The following is a 21,249-nucleotide window of genomic DNA, read 5'->3' as shown; positions in this document are numbered from 1 at the left end:
TCCTCAGTGCCACATCTACACAGTTCTTGAACATCTCCAGCGACAGTGACTCCACCACCTCCCTGGGCAGCCTGTTCCAATACCTCACCACTCCTTCTGAGAATCAATTTTTCCAAATATCCAATCTGAACCTCCCCTGGCACAACTTAAAGTAACTTAAAGCCATATAATTTAGGTATTTGGCTCACAGGGAGCTGGAAAAACTAAAGGGATTCACAGAAACTCAGTGCATTAACAAGATCCCCAGAGGGGTGAGCAAGGCACTAGCCCAGAGCTGAGGCTGGGATGTCTCTGTGATGTAAACCCTCCTCATCCATAAATGTCCAATGATTTTCTCATGTAAAGGAAAAAGACCAATGCAAAATCTTCCCCATCCTAAACAAGAGCCTTCATCACTTGATCAGAGTTGTGCTCTTTTCATTGCTCTATAGGTAATCCCATAACTATCTGTTTCCTACTTGGCTGCAAAGTCTCTTAATATCAGCATATTGAGCAAAAAGTGTTTGTGAACACAGTCATCTGTCCCCAGCAGTAGTAGATGTGTTTTGATCATATTTAGTGAACTAAGGCCTGCAGGGCAAGGGAATTTTGGAACTGAGAAGTCCCTATTTTTGTAAATCCAAACACATACACATAGGAGGTAGATACTCTCCTCTCCTGCCCGGATAGCAGTACTATTAACCTGGAGTATAGCAGAAATAAAGGCATCTATAAAATGCATTTACTACAAAAGATTTTGCATGGACATTCACACTCTTTTAGGGTATGTAAGTTTCCAAGCTGCTTTGGTAGAGATCTTTTGGTTTCCTAAATTTGAAAGAGGCTTTGGAAAGACTCTTCCTCCTGGAAGAAGGATACTTGTTTAAAGCAAACCAGTTCACTTATTAGTCCTAAATCTGCCCTGCCCTGCAAGTCTTCCTACGATCATGTAGTGGGGTTTGACATTCGCTGTTCTGCCCCAGCCCTCAACAAGATGAGAAGTTTGTCCTCTAGCCAAAAGCCCCTTTGGAAATGCAGCAGTTTCTCTCGACTTCCTTTCCCTGGTTCCCTGCCCTGTGTTTTTCTGTCAGCAGAAGTAGCTGCTTTGAAGCAAGAGGTAGGAACGAACTTTTAAAAGGTGTGCACCTTGCCACAGCCACATTAGCAGCTGGCTATTCAGACAGCTTATTAAAAGAGAGCAGCAAGGGATACATTAACAGCTATAGGGTACTTGCAGTGTCGAGAGAGAGGCAGCCTGTTCTTTATTTATCAGCTGCCACACTAGTAACTAGCTTTGGCAGAGTGGCAGACTAAGTCAGGAGTCTGGGGAACAAAAAGAGGCAGATTTCTTTCTGCAGTTTAGATTCTGCATTTGCAGACGATCTTGCTAAAACACACAAAAGGCAGAGAGAGATTATGACTGTGATAATCTGTACAGTGATACAAGGCCTGGGGAAGCCAGATTCGTGTTCAACTGGGGCAGCAATGGCAATGCCAGAGGGCATTTGGATAGCAGATATAGTGCAGCATACTGCAAGTACAAAGAGCTATAAGCAAGACAATGAGCCATAAAGTAGTGACACTACTGTGGAGGGAAAATCACAGGAATAAGGCAGGGACAGACTTTTAACAGCTCAGGATGCTCAGGGCTCACAGAGCTTTTCTGAAGCCATGTAGCATAGCTCCTAACGTGATTATCATAGGCACATTTTCAAGCCAACATTATGTCAGAAGCACTCAGTATATGGAGCTTTTTGGAAAATTGGCTTCTACTTTTTGGCAGTAATTGAAAGCTGAGCTCTTAGGAAAATGGGAGCTCTAAATGCTTGGATGACATTTCTCAACTTCAGGCACAAATAGGAGAACCCATAAGCCACAAAGGCATCAGCCATCTTATAAGGACATTACTCTCAGACAGACTGATATTACATTCATCCTTCTATTTCCTCCTTGTGAGGAATACCTTTTTTTTTTTTCTATGGGAAAAGTTAGCAGTTAAAAGTTAAAAGTTAGTTTTAGCCCACTACAGCATTCATGTTCAAATATTCCCTTCTTTAATACATAGCTACATCTAAACAGAAACATCACTGATGTGCATGTAGGTAACAGTACATGTAGTGCATGCCTGTACCTTTAAATGAAAGGAAATGCCAGGCAGTTATCTCCATCAGATCTTATTATTTGACATAGGATGAACAATTACATACTGTGCAATAAGCTAAGTGAGGTTTTAATCGCTGCCGCATTTATGGATGGTTTATCTTGACCTTTCATAGCCTTAAAAACTAATAACTGAAGCAAAACGAAGTTTACCGGCTCCTCTCAGAAACTAGCCATGTGAGCATAATCAAATCCCAGGCATTAGTAAAGCCTGGATTCCCGAGCTAGTGAGGAACTGAGTCACCTCCCATGTCAGATGGAAGCAGAGAAGCAACATCTTATCCTTCTGGCCAAATTATGGTTTTTATGGTCTGGGCCAAATCAGCACCTGAAATAAATTGCAAAGAATTCTTTCACTGTCTGCATACTTCATTTTTAAGACAATCACAACTGGTGTGATAACTCCAAAGAAGAATATTTATTCTAAGATGTGCAGTGTAACTAAGAGTAGTTATAATTGAAATTACGCAAGATTAATTTCTAAATGAAAAGGGAGGTCTCCATCTCACAGAGATACTAATAACTCCATAGAAATATGCTGCTAGGCAAAGAGATTTGTTGAAGTCCACGCATAGGTTAATAGTAGACCTCCAAATAAAACCCAAAGCATCACCTCTTTCCTACAACACCACCATCGCTTTTCAGAGAGGTGAATGAGATGACAAAGAATAAGAGATAGTATTCAATGCAGTTTTCACATTAACATTTTTTTTCCTCACCCCCTAAATATTAGCTTTAATTTGCTGTTAGGACTCTAACACAGAATTGCTCCATTTCAGAGAATTTGCATTCATATTTTTCTCCCCTTCAGGTATCTTTGCATGTCATTGATTTATGGACTTCCATGTCTCTCCGCATCCAAGAGGTGACCATTTGAGGTAAAAGACTTCAAGAATCACTACCATGAAGCTGACATTAATGAACACAGGAATGCAAGGTTCCCCCATTTCAGCTTATTTCAGACATGAAGGAAATGATACACTGTTTTTCTCTTTTCTTTTTCTTTCTCCAAGAGGGAAGACAAACTCAAAAAGCTTGCCTGCAGCAAGCCCTATCTACCTGTGGTCTACTTCAGAAGCATGTTTTTTCTAGGCATCTCGCATGATGCTTCATTCCAGGCTTGGTGACAAAATAGCCCACAGCAATACTTAGCCACTTTATTTTACTTTATTTGCCACCCTCAGCTGCAAATCCAAAGGAGCAGACATGCCTGAGATTAGACTCACCACAAACATTCAGAGAAGTTAATTGTTATGATCCAACCCACAAAAGAGAGAGAAAAGGTACATATCCCATGAGTTTGCCAGCATCACTCCTTGCAGCTGCACAGCTGTCCTTCACACATGAAAGAAACAGGACTGGCTACCAAATATCTCTTTCATCTTTTCCGTCTGTATGGCCATGTTCAGGTTTCTTCAAACCACAGCTCTGCACAACATTATAGCTGCCTGGGCCAGGCTCTTGGCAGTTGTAACCCAACCTGGCTCCACAGATTTCAAACACCACTTCCATCCACTGGAGAATCTGTCTGCAAGTTGAAAGGATTGCCATCTCCTCCCTTTCCCACCTACCATGAAAACATTCACACATACATCCACATACATGGCAAATGGAATGAATCCAAAAAGGTTTTTCTCAGCTTACTTGGGAAGAAAACTTTGAAAGGTTTTCAATGCAAATGTTCCTGAGGCAAGACAGTCAGCTGTAAACAACAGTTAAGGATCGGTTCTGCAAGAGCTTTTAACATGGAGTCCCAAGTCAAACATCCTTTTCTCCTCCTTTTCATTGACTCTTACAGCTACTGTGTACTGTACTCCATCAGACACTCCTCATGGCTGCCAGGTCACTAAGTACAGAGTAGTTTATGCCAGGAAAGCAGAAATGTGATAGTTTGACATTTTTGGTAATGATTTCCCTCCAGTGAGTTCTGGGAAAACAGTCACTTTGTCTAGTTCATGTGGTTTGCTGAGGAATAGGTAAGAGAAGGAAGAGTAGTGTCTCCTGTTTGACTGTACAGATGAGAAAACTTCTGATAAAACCAAAGAGAAAGGATCCTATTTGCAGTAATTAGGACAAGAGGAAAGAAAATGGGGAGGTGGAGAAGATGGAAACTTTAGTCTCCATTTTGTAGTTTCTTTGGAGCTTGAAGTGGTCATATCAAAGTGATTTTCAGAATAGCACAATAGCAGTCCTCTCAGATCATCATTAGACTGGGAGTGATCCCATGATAGGATGCTTGTCAAAGAGATAAAACAATAACCAAGGCCTCTGTTTTGATTTGCTGAAGAAAAAATCAGAGTAGGATTTGATGAAGTCTCTTGGGTGAGTAGACATATCTTTACTCTGCAAATTGTGCCACTGCCCACTAGAGAAACTCCAGTTGGGCGAGGTAAACATTTCTTCTCATCTCTGGATCTGGGAGCCAGTATCATCCCATCCTGACACATGTAAAATGGTCAGGAGGCAAGGCCTCTCAGTGCCCTTGCAAAACAAACCACAGAAAGACTATTAATGAGACACTATCTTTTAAACTAATCTCTCCATTATAAAGTTGGTGGCAATGGGCTATTTATATTTCAGATTACCATACTATCTGCACACCTTCTGATTAAATAAAACTCATGCAATGCTTGCAGATGATTTCATCATTTCCTTACCCCTTAATCCTTAGCAAGGCTTTAGCATTGCAAGGCTTTAGCACTTTTCAGCATATGAGTTGCTTTTGTTGCAAAGATTCTGTTGAAGTTGTTTTCTTTCAGTTGGTTGATCGGATGGATTTGAAAGACTGTTGGAGAAAAATGCTCATTTGACTGGATGCAGTTGTGAAATACACTAATAATCCCCAAAGATACTTGGATGATTCTGCAATTCACACATGGAATCGCTGGTGCTGTTGATTGCTTAACGTTGAGATTCCTAACACCCTTCATGCAAAGTAATCCTGCTTGTGGTAAAGAAGATGTCTTGTTGGAAACTCTAGCCATATGCAAGACTGCTTTCATATATGACTGTTTCCTTTTTTCAGTAAGCAGCACAGGGATTTCCAGATCCAGCAACTCAGCATCATATTTTAAAACATGCACCAAATATGTAATGTACCACAGGGTGGCTTTATTAGATTAATTAAAGAAACCTATTAATTTCCAAGTAAATGAAGAATATTTTTAATCATTGCCTGTGAACCACTTAGCACATTAACTTGTCCCTCTGAAGTCATTTACTTAAGTGTGCCCTCAGTTTGCTTAATCTATAACTGGTCAATAGTATATTAATATTACAGTCTCATTTCGGATCTAAGCATGTCTGAGCCTATTAAACTGTCACCCTGGATTTACTTGCAGGGAAAAATTATCTGCATTCAGAGATAGAGGAAGAAAAGTATTAAAGTGAACTGAGCACTAATGAAATTAATCATAATCATGGTAAGTACTTTCAACTGCTATCGCCCAGTGGGAGATGCTGTTACAGGAAAGTCTTCCTGCTCTATTGTTTTTATGACTGAGCTGTGGAGTGTACATTGGCTTTTGTTTGTTTCAAAGAGACCGATGAGACTATTGTGATTCTTTGGACTCATTCCTTTTTTTTTAAAGTTGAGAACAAACGTTAGAGCCAACCCTTGAAATACAAGCCACTTTGTATATAGCTTGTTCTACTGAACTAGTTTAATGTAGGTCAGACCTACTGTAGTTTTTGTTATAATTCATTCAAACTGTGAGGCTCTCTTCCTGTTTACTTTCACTGCACTGCTTATGAACCTAATATATATAATTTACAGGGGCAAAACAATAGGGAAGAGCAAGTCAGGAGAAAAATGATCTACTTCCATGCAGCGAAAGATACATTTAGATGTAAGGATCCAGATCCTGAGTGGTGCAAATCAGAATAGGTGTATTAAAGCCAATAAAGTTATGCTGATTTATATTAATGCTGTAAAATTTTTCTTTACAGCACTATCCCTTAATTCAGGCAAAAACATTATAATCCCTTAATAATAATTGAATTTAAAAAAATTATTTTTTCTTCCTCTTGCAAGTGCTGGGGTCTGTAGTAGCAAGACACTAATTCACATCCTGTTTAATACTTCATGAAACTTTTGAAGGGTTCCCCACATTTCTTCTTTGAAATCTTCAGCTGTCTGGAAAGTCGGGTGTTGTATGGATTAAACAGTTGACAGAAACTTTTGATGAAGAGAAACATGACAATGGGACAGACAAAAAATAGCAGCAGATCAAAAGCTGTTATCTCTTAAAACAAATTCAGCGCTATCCACAATTAAGCAACATTTGACATTTAAAAATTATTTGATCACTGTTTTGACTTACAGAACTGCTTAAGGGGCACTGTGATGTGGAAATTAAATTCAAATGAAGGTTAAATATAGTTCTTTGGGAAAGACTGCATAGTTTAAATTACCTAATTATTTGGACAAAATCTGTTCTCCTGTAATTAAATATATACAAAAGAATGTGTCTTTTTACTATGTACATTTGGAGAGGAGATGTTTATCAGCAGATGATTACTTCCTCTTGAAGATTGTAGAGATACTGTCATCACACAGAACTGTGTAAGAAGGAAAAAAGTTCATTTATGCATTTATCAGGGCTCTGCTGAGATTGGATGGAAGTGGGTGCTCCTGTGTTTTGCTGTGTGGATCCCAGAAGCTTTGCAGCTTCTGCAAAGCCCTTTGACACATGCTTTGCTTTAAGTCTCTTCCTTGAGTTCATGTCTTTGCAGGAAGCCATGTGCCAGTGTGGCATTTCTGACCTGAAAAGAGACAATCATTCATCTGATCCATGTCTGTGACAATGCAGGACCCAGGACCAGATTTCTGCCTTGCATCCAGCTCAGCCCTTCTCATTCTACAAGGGTTCCCAGGCTTCAAAGGACATGCAGGCATGAGTTATGGCCCTGTGTGAGTATGAGGAGGAGAGTCTGGCTCACTGAGGTTTGTTTAGTCTATTTTTAAATGTGTTGAACGAGAGTATTTCAACATCTTTCTGAGGGAGACTCCTCCTGAGCCGAGCAGATGTCAACAGCAGGGTATCTCTTCCACAGTATCAGGCATAATCTTTCTTTTTGTCTTGTCCATTACTCTTCATTATGTTTTTTTTCTTTTCATTTCCATCGATATTCAGATCCTTCCATTTTCTGTTTCCTTCTACAGAGCCATTGCACAGTCCCATACACTGAATCCATATCTGTGGTGTCACTCCATCTGGCTCCCTTCTGCTTTGGGAGAGTGCCCTTTTCACCCTTTTCTGCCTCCCTCCAGCTTGCTCTCAGTTCATATCTGTTGTGTGTGGCTGACAGACAGAAATGTCAGCCCTACTTACAGCTCTTTGCTTTCAATTTAATATGGCAATACAAGCATCATGCTCTTGGACTGCTCAATTCCTGCTCATAAACCAACAACTTGCTCTCCAGAGAACAGGAATTTAAGTCAGAACAGTGTGTCTAAGCTTTTCAATGCCATTGTCTGTAGCAGATATATGACATGAAACAGAGGATCACAAGATAAAATAATAAGTAATGGTTTAGTGCTTAAAATTCAGAAATATCCAATATATACCTGGAACAAAGCAAATATCTGTAGTTTCCCAGGCTGGAAGAAAAGCACTGCTCTCAATGTCTGGTCCCCAGCTGTACCATTTGTCACAATTGCATTGGAAAAAAATTGCATATTCATTAGATGAAGTGTATAAAACTTGCACAAAACTTGTGTCTGTTGGGTCCAGACCATCTGAATTGCATCTGGGAGGAACTGTCTGGGTTTCAGACGTCAAGGGGGGATTTTTAGCATGACTGGGAAGTTAAGGCAGCTTATCATACGTTCCCACAAGTTATTTTACAGTCAACTCTCCTTATTCAAATTCATTTTGCAGAACATTAGATTACTTAAAGGGAAAGGAAAAAGAAAAGAGGAGGAAAAAAAAAAAAAAGTAGTTGATTTATTGCTAATAGCAATAAAGAGAAAACAGACGTACACCGGGGCTGTGCAATGAGTCTCATAGTAAGAACACATGTAATCAATGTGAACGTATTCATTTTTATTTTCTCCCAGCAACAATCAATGTGCATGGTCTCCCACTGCTGAGTAAGAAGGCACAGCTTTTACCCCAGTGAGTTTACAATAATTCAGCAAAAACTCCTGCTGAGTTTTGATTGAATAATAAGCAAAGCTCTAGCTAAACCAAAAGCAGAGGCAGGCAGCAATAAGCTGACAAGGAGCAGAACCAGGAGCCATCACTTCCAGAGAGGAGCTTGGTGCAGGAATCATAAAATCAAAGAATTATTTGAGTTGGAAGGAACCCTTAAAGGCCACCTGGTCCAGCCCCCTAGCAAGAAGCAGGGACACCTACAGCTCCATCACGTGCTCAGAGACCCATCCGGCCTGACCATGGGTGGGGATGGGGCATTTACCATTTCTCTGTGCAACCTGTGTCAGTGCCTTACCGCCCTTACAATAAACAACTATTTCCTTCTATCCAGTCTAAGTCTCCCCCTCTTTTAGTTTGAAACCATTTTCACTTCTCCTATCACGACAGATCCTGCTAAAGAAAGAGTCTGTCCCCTTCTTTCTTATTGGAAGGGAAGGGAGCAACTGTGAAGAACAAAGTCAGAGGTGCTGCCATTCTTTCTCCATAAAGGTGCCTTATACCAAGGTCAAGGAAGCTGTCCTCAAACTTCGCTGCACTACAAACCAAAGATTCAAAGGTGACCTTCACAGCACTGCAGGAAGAAGTTGCTGTCCTACCAGGAGCTGATCTCTGTAGACCTTCACCCTCCACATGACTCCTCCAAATATCCTTTTACTGTGTTATTATTAAACATGTCAATAACCCTATCCCATGGCTACATGCACCCAGAAGGCATCAAACAGCACTGTCAACAACAAGGAGCAGGCTGAGCCACAGGGAAGCCTTGAAGTGCGCTGGTTTCTGCTTTCATTCCCCAGACAAACACATCTGTGAACAGGCATGGATGGGGCCAAGCTGCTGCTCTGTGCTCTGCACTGCCAACACTGCTGAGAAAGCAGCCTGTTGCACTCACCGCTGACTTTTAATTTGCAAGTAGCCTTAAAGCACTGCAGAAAACAGCATGCCATTTTTGTATTATTATTATTAATGATGGTAACATAGGCTTGGATGTCAGCATAATGCCTTCGTGTAATCACTGAACAACCACAGAGAACACAAGGTGTCACACTGAAACAAAGGAAGGGTCACCCTGATCAGAGCAGAGACTTGTATGAGTGACATACCATACTCATTGAACAAAGCTTCTGTACTATCATGCTGGACACCGAGCTTACCTAGGGCACTAATAATAACCCAAACAAATACACATAGCTGTTTAACATGTTCTTGAGCTTATCCACATGAGTAAGGGCCATGTCCCTTCCACCCCCACAAACAAGCAGCCTGCTAGCCATTCGAAGATCATTCAGGTATGCAACAGTCACTGGCATTCAGGTGAGCTGGCCATTTAGCTGCTCTTTGCCCTTTGAAGACACATACACATAAGCATGCACTGCTCTGTGTCACAAAGCACATTTCTCAAAGGCTCACTCTCTTTTCCTGTGAGAAATCCCGGAATTCTTCTGGATAAGCCCTCCAGGACTAATGTCTGTACACTGCTTACCTGCTCAATTCCATGTCTGGTGGTACTCAACGCTGTGTCCTATAATGCCTTCAGACTGTTACTATCCCAATGAAAAGATGCAATTCCTTCCTTGGCACACATTTGCCTGGCTGGGAGGCTTGGCTAATGGTGCTGTGCAAATGAAGACAGTTAGTATGATTATAGGTGTTACACTAATAATAACCAGGAACTGTGGTCAAGTATTTCAGACATAGAGGAAATGAGAGGAAAAACCTACTTAAAAAGAAGGTTAAAGAAACGACTGCTTTTCATGAACCAAGGAGACAGACTCGCATGTGAAACAGAACGTGATGAGCTCTGCGGAAAAATACCTATTAGCATTAACTCCAATTTAAAAATGATTTAATTTTGTCATGCATTTTAGCCCAGAGAACATTGACTTCTTGCAGGCACGCAGGCAGCTCGTGAATTGCTCACAGGAATACATGGTCCATATCCACTGAGAACTACACTATCCTAGACTGAGTGCAGGATTCAAGTAGAAAGCTCCTCTTCTGTGCCAGAGAAGCCAGTGATATGGGAGCAAGTAAAAGACCAGGAGGCAAATAAAGGATGATCTTTCCCTATTGCATCCTCACAGCTTCTGATAGCCAGGTTTTCATTTCCCTGCAAAAGCTGCAGATGCAGCTGGACTGTTGTGTTGACAGTCTTGTTAAAGGATTTGTCCTACATGACCCCCTTTCACCTATCTGTACTTTTGACTCTCCCTCCAAAAGTAAAGTGCGCATTTTAACCACGTGATGTATGTAACAAAAATCAAACTCTCTTTTGCCTTTTTTAATGATGATCACTTCAGTGAATGATTCCAATACTTGTGTTACGAAGAAACAGTGAAGAATTAATCTAACTTTCTCAAAGCTATTATTTGTACCAGAGACCTCAAGCATCCCCCCTTTCCCATTTTTGGCCTCAGGACTGATAACTACTATGATTAATCCCATTAATTTCACCGCAACAGACACTGAAGCAAGCAGGTGACTTACAGATGGACAAGGAGAGCCAAGCCACCTCCAGCTAGAGACCAAAGCAGTGGGCTGTACTTCTTCCTTTATGGTGTACCAGTGTATCAGGGTCAGAAGCAGCCGCATTTCATATAGGAGAGTATGAGAAAAGGGAGTAGTTTAAGTCTCACCTGTAGTCCTGTGTACAGTGCTTCATGAAGTAATTGCATATCAAGGACCAATCCAGGCTACTGTTTCTTCAAGTCTGCAACACACCAACAAGAAGCAAGTCAGAGAATGTTGTTGTTCCACTTGAACATGGTTGGGGAAAATAAGTGCAACATGTCAAATCAACCATTTACTGTTAATTCTTTTTGGTTCTGATACTCATCCAAAACTCTCATTGCAATCCATCTATATTCTAAACTGCCTGGCATATTTTTCTAGAGAAAACCAGAAAGCTCATTAGCTTCCTATAGAAGATAGCTGCAAATTTACTGCAGCTCAACATAAACTTCAAGTAAAAATATTTTATTTATTGCAATGGAAGTTAATTTTTGCAAAACTAACAGCAAAGTAGTTGATACATCTCCCAGATTTTGTTTGCTCACAGCCCTCATATGTGACATCCCAGCTGTAGAAGTAGCCATACTTTATTTCACCTGCAAAGCCTTGGAGGAAAAATTATGGGAAGTGGAACAATAAGGAGATGAAGTTCTGTACTATAGCAAGAACAGTATGGGAATTACTTCAATTAAACAGGTAAATTAAAGAAAACTAATTAAAAAGACCAGGTATAATTTCTTCATATTTTTCTACAGCTGGCTAAAGTTGCAATAGTGACAGTTCAGTTCATGTACAAAAGCATTTGCACAAACAGCTGCATTTTCCTTTTGTAAAACACATTGGAAGCAGCAAAAAAATTTATTTGAACTTCCTTTCATGAACAGGCTGTTCTAACAAAGGAACGGTTAATGATTTCTGCTAAATATGGAAAGCTTCAGAAACATGGTAGTGTAAGATGTTCTCTATCCTCTGTGTCTAGGAGCACATCTTAAAACTTGCACAATCTAGACTCTAGTCTAGGAAACCTTCACTCACTTGCCTGGATGTGGAGTAGGCCACCTGATTCGCATTTAATCTGAGCATTTGTGTTTTAAAAGCCTGATGTGTCTGTCATAAAGGATTACATGTAATTAGCTTGACACTTATCTCATTGAAACTGGGCAGCATACCAGTATGTTCAATTTAAAAGTTTCTATGCAGGGCAATACCCAATAAAAGCCCTTAGCAGCGGATAAGGTCGTATATTATTCAATTTCTCTGTTGTCACTTATTTTTTTATTTTTTTTTTAACCTTTTTCAGAGAAAAGGTGGAACATATCTAGACTTGATTAAGACCAGTTAGTGGAGATCTGTTAGAAAGTATTGCAATGTGGTTCTGGTATTAAACTCTTAGATCACAGCAAGTGGCTTCAGAATTTGGCATGGTCTGGAAGATTCATTGAGATACCTACCACATCCACCTCCTTCTCCAGAGAGAGTGGGGGAAAAGTGGATAAAGGGAAAGGTCACTTTATTCTGCCTGCCACGTCATGCAATAAATACTAACCAGAGATGATTAGTGAAAGAAATAAATAACAAAGAGCTTTTACAAGCCTTATGGCCTGTGTGTATCTTGATATATGATTAAAGAAAAGCAAGTTTAGGAAACAGTGACTGCCAGATGAAATCTCACAGGTTTCCTTTCTTGCTGGGTTGAAAGCAAAGTAAAATAATTTAGGGGTTTATTTGCTATTACTGCTCCCTTTCTTTCTAATTCCTCCTTTCCAGCATCCCAGTAGCCCTGTTCCCGGAACCACGCTGCCAGGTCCCCCATTTGCAGCAACTGGTTTTCCTCTCTACTGACTGCTGTGTGAAGAGCATCAGTACTTTCCCAGTGGGACTATATAATAGTGCCACTTCTGCCAGAAGAGGACATCAAAGCAAGTCTTCTCGGTTCCAACATCCAGGTGAAGAGGGACTTGCACACTTTGTCACATAGGGCAAAACCTGACTGCTGCCAATGAAACTGAAGGAGTATATTCAGCTTGATGAGTTCCAATTTACTTGATTAAATTCCCCCATCAAAACAAAGAGAGAGAGAGAAAGAAAAAGAGAAATGTGTTCAAGAAAAGGCTGGAATCAGAAAATAAACTTCCCAGAAGGTACATGTTTTCCTGGCAAGGAGCAAAAAGACCTGCAACTTCATTTCTACCATTCTTAGAAAAAGGGCAAATTGATAAAATTTACATCGTTGTGTAATTTCAGGTAACGAATGTGCAACAAGATGCATAAAAAAGATGTTTAATTGACAACTCTTCTAACTATATTACTTTAAATGATGGAGAAAATAATCAAAAACCTATTGTAAGCATCCAGAAGATAACTAGGAAATGAGTTATGGCCAGCATGGATTTGTCAAGAACAAATTGTGTCACACTAATGTAATTTCCTTCCCCTACAGGATAATAGACCTTGTGGGCATGGAAGAAGCAGTCAGTATCATATATCTTGACCCTAGTAAGTTTTCTGACACTGTCTCATATAGCATTCTGATAAATAAGAGAAAAAATGTGGACTAGGGAATACTACGAGGGGGTGAATGCAAAACTAGTCAGAAGGCCGCACTGAAGAGTATAATCACTGATGGTTCATTGTCAAATGCTGCAGCAAGAGGATTCCACAGAGGTCTCTCCTCACCTCTTACTATTCATTGTGAATGAACTGAATGATAAAAAGAGTGTGGTGTTATTAAACTTCGCTTTGGTGGAAGCCATTTTGCATCTGTTTTGAAAGAGGACAAGAACTGCAGAGGAACTTTATCATTTTGAAATAGTCTCCGAGAATAGGATGCAAATCAAGTGAGGTGACTGCTATGTTATATAAGCAACCAACAGTTCCTAACATAATTTAAGTATAATTAGTATAATTGGCTTGGTACTACTTTGTAAGAATCTGGGTTCTACAGTTGGTCAAAAGATGAACATAAAAACATAAGAACTTTCACCCTGATTAAGAAAAATATAAGTTTTTTCCTTTACTCGATACCTGCAAGACTTCAGAGTATTACATCCAAATTATATTTTCCTCAACTAACTCTAAGGAACATGTGGGCCAATGAGGTTGAAAGAAGAGCAACAGGAATGACCAGAAATCTGGACATCTAGGAGAAACAGGAAGGCTTCATATCCTAGAGAGACTAATACAAAATGCAACAGTGATCTTCAAATCTGTAAACTGTTGTTTTAAAGAGAAAGCAATGTCTTCTCTGTAACTTGCTTGGAGAGGACAAAAATTAAATGTTTTATAATTTAGCAAGAAAGTTTTAGTTTGGACATTAGGAAAAACTTTTTGGTGTTCTAAAGAAGAACGATCAAATAGAGATCTTAGGGCTATGGAGCCTACATCACTCAGAGGAGATCCATGTACACCTGTATGCTGTCCTGCCATGAGGAATGGACTATGTGACCTCCAGAGATCCCCTCCCAATCCAGTTCTCTATAATCCCATGAATTCTGCGATACCTCAATCTAGCTATGTTTAATAAATTCAACTGCAAGGGAGAAAAAAAGTCTTCTAGACTCAGAGATAGGCCTGAAAACATTAAACATGTTGTAGTAATAGGTCATAAATTTGCTTTCATTCCCTAAGGAGATTTTATTGCCACAAAGACTAACATACCAGAAGCCTCCTCTAATGCTTAAGTAACTTCAGCTCACTGACAGCTTCCTTGATTCATATTCTGGAAGAAGTTTATGTTTATAGAAACAAATTGGTTGCATCAGAAATACAGTTAGGTCAATCTGTTCTGCTCTATGTGTCTCCAAAATGTCTCTTTGTAAATCCTCATGTGCATTGAATAGCAAACACACAACTCCAGACCATTATTAAAGGGCACTCTGAATTATTTTCATTCTATTCTCATATTTACGGCTTCCCAGTATAACACACAAATACTCTTCAGTCAGAATGAAGAGAAGAATGAAGCAGACACAGTGCAGTATAGCTTCAGAGGGCAATCCACAAAACTGTACCTTTCTTCAGTGTCAGATATCCATTTTTTATAAAAAGCAGAAAGCATTTGGTAAATTCATGGAAGGGACACTGACACGTTTCCTTTTGGTACCATGAGTACAGTGGGAAATAAAAGAAACTTTCTAATTAAAATCTTCCTCAAAAAGTGTTGTTTCACAGAAAGGAATAATTACTGCTGTAAATGTCATAAGAGTAAAGGCAATCCAAGTTATCAGCAAAGGTGTTAATTTTCTTTTTGCATCAGCAGGCAGACTCCATAATACATTTTTAGATAAATGCTGTTTTATTCTTTTTCACTTGGGCTCACTAAGATATACAGGGGAATGAGCCCCCTTTCACTCATTTTGATGAACAAAACCTGATGGAGGAGAAAAAAAAAAAAAAAAAAAGCCACTGAACAGTCCTTGTCTGGAGTGAAACTCAACAACTCATTCAAGTTTGAGTGTCAGAGGAAAAAAAGGCCATAATGAACTGACCTTGCAAAATCCTGTCCCCCCGAAGCTCATGGGGTTTGTACAAGCTGCATTTGTTCAGAGCAGTCCCAAGAGGACAATGCAAGTCCTGTTTTACTACCACAGGATATAAGGTGGTATCAAATAATGAACCCAAGTATTTCCCTTCTGAACTCAGCCCAAAGCACTTTTAAAGTTTTCTAGTACAAAATAATCTACCGTGAAGTGGAAATCTTTCTGATATTTTGTCATTTTAAGCTATGGTAATATATTTTCCTTTGGAAAATACAACACTGTACTCATTGTGCGCTTTTTTGTTTTCTTTTTAATCTATGATGCATATCTGAATGGAATTTTTTGCCTATAATTCTATAAAATTTACTCTGAAGTGCTGCTTATGCTCTACTGATCACAGCTCTGTTTTAAGGACTGGCTTTTATTTTTTAATCTTTTCACTGCCCTTCTGCTGTAGTAGAACAAGATGAGTAAGGGGAAAAAATATTCTACATATTTAACACTTTGTTTCCCCTTTATTTTTTTTTAGTGCTATGAGGCTTTTGCAACCTCACATGAACAAACAGAAAATCACACCACTGAAATGATGCACTTTTGTCAATCTGATAGACACACACATTGATAGATTATTTTGTTCTATGAAAAAAAAAAGAGCTTTTCTCTGTGTTTCAATTGTAATAGTTATTGTACATGTTATAAAAGAAGGAGGCTAGATTTTCAGCTGGTGTAAATTTACCTAACTGTGAAACCTTGAGTTATGGTTTACAAACCTGTATGTCAGGCCAGACTTAATGATAGCTTTAAGACCATAACCTCTGGCCATTGCCCTCTAACGGCCGCTGGTTCTAATGAGCTTTTCAAAAAGACATTGATTGATGAATCCCCACGTCATTTCATTCAGCTTCTGCAGGAAATGGTTTGATTTGTTTTCAGACCAAACGAAGCTTACAATCACACTGGGACCATAAAACAAAAACTATGACAATTACACCAAGGCTAAACTTGACCCTGCATTCACAATTACTTAGCAACTTCCCAGGTGCAGAAGTATAGGATTTCATTAGCTGCTAAGATGATGGTGCCCATCGTGCAAATGCAACTATTTACACAGCCTGTTGAAGCTGCCTCAATTAGGAAGTTCTAAAAGCTCAGAAATCATAGGAAAGAAACTCCATGCTTCATCCATCTTGAATAAAGTAAGCCTTAAATTATTTCAGGCAAAGAAGTGATGTTCAAAGGATACCACAGAAGTGACTGGCATAGAGTTCTAGCTCCTCTGTGTCTAATCACAGAGTCCTTGTGACTGCTGTGCAGAGAAAGTGAAGAAGGACTGGGCACAGGAAAGAAGGTGAGTGCAGTAAGCATAGGTAAGGAAGACATCTCAGTCAGGTGATGGCTTCAAGCAGGTCATTTCAGGGCCTGAATAAATGCCTGGAAGCTCCTAGCAGCTTCATACATAAGACAAGAGGAAATCAGATGTCCAAAGTCCCCTGCCAGAAGTAAATGAATGACATCTGAAGTCCCTCTGTGTTTGAAGTAAACATGACTTTAAACATAAATACATTAAACAGAACACAGCTATTTATAGGAAATCAAATGTAAATGAAAAGGGATTAAGCCTCTATGAAAAAAAAAAACAAACGAACACACACACACACAAAAAAAAAAACAACAAAGAAAACAAAAAGAAACGAATGTGAATGTGAGGAAAGAACAGTCAGATTTGTAAGATGGTCATTAACCATGCTTTGTACTTCTGAATGTTCTTTATTTACTCTGCAAACATTAGGATTTGCCTATAGAGATGCTATGGTAGGATGTGATTTATTTGTTCTGCTGCCACTTCTGTCTCTGGTTACCCTTCTGCTCCATCAAGTCTGTTTACAGATGTAGTGTGATGGCTTGTATGCATGTGCATGGAGAACCAAACAAGGACCACCCGAAGAGCACACCCATTCATAAACAAATATGTTCTGTCTGCACAGTGCACAGAGGACACTCATGCTCAGCACAAATCCTACAAGCTGACCAGTAACAAACTCCACACCAGCCACCACACCAGCACCAAATCCTGCTTCATTCAGCATGGGGAACTTTGGAAGACCTGCCCCAAACCCTGCCAGCTCCCACTGGGAACTGCCAAGTTCCGACAGCTGTAAGTCCTGTATTTGAGTCTTTTCAACAAGTCTGGACTCTGTGCCTGACAATGTGGCTCTGATGTGGTGGAGAGCTCTCCCAGCCTTCACTTCCCCACTTGTGCAGAGACACTGTATTTATTACCTCCCCAGCATTAGGAACTACTACTGTAAGGATTACTTGCACATAGAATTGTTATTTTCCAGATCACTGTTAAGTGATACCAAAAGAAAACGTGTTGGCATTTTTTTTTTCTCTTTTCATGCCTATAAGAAGAGCTTGGGAATCCCTGTTTTCTTTAAAAGCAGTTTGAAGAAATCAAACATTGGTGTCATAGTACAGTCAATCTCAACAGGTTGAAAAAGCCTTGTCGCTTTACATCACACAGCTTGATGAGATGCAGGTTGAGAGATTTGTATCTAAATGGTTTCATGGGTGGTAAGAGGGTCACACATGAAAGCAGCACCTCTCCCTGCAAGGCACAGGTTGTCCCAGGAGATAATCAGGATTTTCTTCCTGAAACAGTCAGCAGATCACTCTGGTTAACAGCCCATCACACACAGGAATAAACAGGGATGCATTTTTCAGATTTGATCGTTGTGAGAGATCAGGAAAAATCAGAGGACTTAGGAGACTGGGAGCATGAGGACATATATTCAGATATTTCTATTCTGCTACTATCTTTATATTTGTGCTTTGTCTCCAAAACTGATGGATTCATTATGTCGGACCATTTGCTTTAGGCAACCTGCAGCTGCCAGGGAAGAAAATGGACAGATATTACATTGTCACAGAACTTACTGAGCTATCACTTACTGCTTCCTTCCTACAAAGGGAAGATGGTAGACCTGTTTCCCCCAGCACATTTCTTACACTGAGATGGTGCTTTGTTAATAAACCTAGCCCAGTATTTTAACAACTGCAAGGTGAAGGGCTGAAGCAGTAATATGCCTTAAGGTCATGTGGCACACAGTCGTATTTTAATTACCACTGCCTGAGGCTGTCTCCACAGGTATGTTTCCTTCCTGCATAAAACATGAAGCCGGGAGTGATTTCAAAACACGCTGTCAAATAGTCTGTGACTTCAACAGGATGTACGCAGTATTAGACTTTAATTCAAGGGCAAATTTTATTTCAGTATTTTATCTTGTATACTCAGAGGGCAAGAAAAAGAAACACTTTTCTGTTGGTAAACTAATAATGTTTAGCAACACGAAGCATATCATATGTTCTAGATATCTTTCATTTCCTTAATAAATATCCAAGCATAGCAAGCTCTCAACACCAATATCCTTTCAATAAAAGGTAACCTTATATGGTCACTACATGATACATGATTTATAAGATGTCAAGTTAAAGTAAACTCAAACTCACCAAACACACTGAAGGAAGGAAATGGTTGTCTGGCTCCATATGGCGTTTTCATGTTTCTATTAAAACCAGACTATTCAAACACTGTGGACACTGACACAGGTTTCAGCTCTAAAAGAAGGATAAAGAGACTCTTATCCATACCATCTGTACCAACAGTATAAAACTTGCTGGCAGCACATGAATGCAGTTAAAACACTTAGGCTCACCTTACTGATGGGGATTAAAAAGACATTGCTCCCACGGACTACTTATGCACAAAGAGTTGTACTTAAAGCGGATCATGGAAGCCCTTTGCTAGCCAAATATCATGGAGACGAAAAAGGAATAGGGACAGTTGAACTACAAACACCAACTCTTGAAATGAGACAAGTATTGCAAGAGCTGAAACCTAATCTTTGTTAGCATAATTGACGCTTAAATTCAGTGTCTGAATTTCTGTGAAGTGATGCTCTCAGCTATTTGGAACGAAAATATTGCACTGCTTTTGCAAAGGTCTTCAATCTACAAATGTATCACATTAAATAAATAAAAGGTTGCTTATTTATTATGAATGATGATAAATAAATAAATAAACCCATACATCTAGGGCACTGAAACCATTTTTTTTTTCCCCTGGCTGTTCTCTCTGTACTCATTCCCTGGCAGATCCTTCAGACATGCTCCTACCACAAGCCACTTTGGGGACTCCCAGACTCAGCCCCTGCCAGGCTCCACCCAGAAATCAGCAAAAGAAACCTGATGTAAACAGAAGAGGTGGATGAAATATATTTTTCCTTCCCTATAGGGGGCAACCCATCACCACTTCAGTGAATCAGGGGCCACAGAAGTCTCAGTTTAGGCCCAGGAGCATGCTGCATCACCGTGATGTAAATGAAATCAAAGAGGGGAACAGATTCCAGTGCACATCACAGCAGGTCATTGCATTTGTTTGGATGCATGCTGCATACAGCTAGCACAGTTGCTTGTTATTTTTAAAACTAATGCCAAATCATGCTGTTGTAAAGCCCAGCTGAGTTTACAATCTGCAGTAATCTGCAATCAAGTGCTAGATCTCCTAGATTTTGTATAAAAGGACTCATCCTGCATATTTTCAAGGCAGCCTTGAGCCTGCACCTCAAGTTACACTAACTCTTACAAACATTCCTCCTTCCTTAGAGACTAATGTGTCAAGCGTGTACTTTTGACATCGCAAGAGTTTTGGTTCACTCACTTCAATAGACAGAAGTGGTCATTAGCCTTCTGTGTCTACTTCTACTTTATTAACTAAAAGATTTTCTGTTAACGAGAGTGGCAAAGACCCAGAAAACACTGTCAAATCTTTGAACTTCACATCGTATTACAAATCTCATAGTGCCATTGCTCCATTAAAATTTTAAGTATTACAGCCTTGCAAGCCAGCAGTACTTAATGACTTAAACACCTCCTCCTCCTCCTCCTTTTCCTTCCAGCATCAAACACTATAATACATAGTAGCTTTTTTTGAAGCAGAAAACACCATCCATTTTTGTAACGTGTAATGGTTTCTACTTACCTTTCCGTGCATGGGACACACTGCGTGCTCATTCAGGGTCATCAGAAGGCAACACGCCTTTATTCTCACTGCCTTCTACGGTGCAGCAAGAGCTGTATGTGTTGATAGATGGTCTGCAGCAGGCCCAGCATTACCATCTGCCATCTTATGGGACGTGCATCCAGCCTTTTGGTTCCTATACCACTGCATAGCTCTTCACAATGTCAGCACGTATTTGGAAGAGAAGTATAATATGCATCTGGAGATTTTCAAAGAAAGGATAGATGTGGCACTGAGGGGCATGGTGGGGATGGATTGGTGGTTGAACTAGATGTTCTTAGGGGTCTTTTCCAACTTTAATGGTTCTATGATCTCTAACGCTGATGGTGCAGCATGAAAAGGGAGGCAGCTGACCCCACAGAGCAATTCAATAAAATGAAAATCAGCACATAGAATCACAGAATCACAAGGTTGGAAACGACCTGCAAGATCATCTAGTCCAACCACCCTCCCATTCCTATTAGTGCCACAAGCTACTAAACCATCTCTCGTAGCTCCTCATCCAGGCGCCTCTTGAACACTGCCAGGGATGGCGACTCCACCACCTCCCTGGTCAGGCCATTCCAGTGCCTGACCACCCTCTGAGAGAAAAAGTTTCTCCTAATATCCAACCTAAACCTCCTCTGGTATAACTTCTTGCCATTTCCTCGGGTCCTACTATTTGCCTGGGAGAAGAGGCCAGACCCTTTTGCACCACAACCTCCCTTCAGGAAGTTGTGGAGTGCAATGAGGTCTCCCCTGAGCCTCCTCTTCTCCAGACTGAACAATCCCAGCTCCTTCAGCCTCTCTTCATAAGACTTGTGCTCCAGACCCCTCACCAGTTTCATTGCCCTTCTCTGGACACGCTCCAGGGCCTCAATGTCTTTCTTGTAGTGAGGGGCCC

At 40.1% G+C, this 21,249-nt stretch overlaps 1 long non-coding RNA gene across 1 annotated transcript; it reads right to left on the bottom strand.

The window, feature by feature from the left end:
- Window positions 1-9,789: 9,789 nt before the first annotated feature.
- On the bottom strand, window positions 9,790-18,897 carry LOC122180268. The gene is made up of 3 exons (XR_006178978.1): window positions 18,797-18,897; window positions 10,934-11,007; window positions 9,790-9,912 (listed from the first exon to the last, which is right to left on the bottom strand). It is a non-coding gene; the product is annotated as an uncharacterized LOC122180268 (long non-coding RNA).
- Window positions 18,898-21,249: the final 2,352 nt, after the last annotated feature.

This window comes from Lagopus leucura, unplaced genomic scaffold, assembly GCF_019238085.1.
Source record: "Lagopus leucura isolate 7727_CA_CO unplaced genomic scaffold, USGS_WTPT01 Super-Scaffold_1, whole genome shotgun sequence".
NCBI classification, from domain to species: domain Eukaryota; kingdom Metazoa; phylum Chordata; class Aves; order Galliformes; family Phasianidae; genus Lagopus; species Lagopus leucura.
The sequence above is the reverse complement of the archived record's forward strand: the minus strand, read 5'-3'. Positions and strand labels throughout refer to the sequence as shown.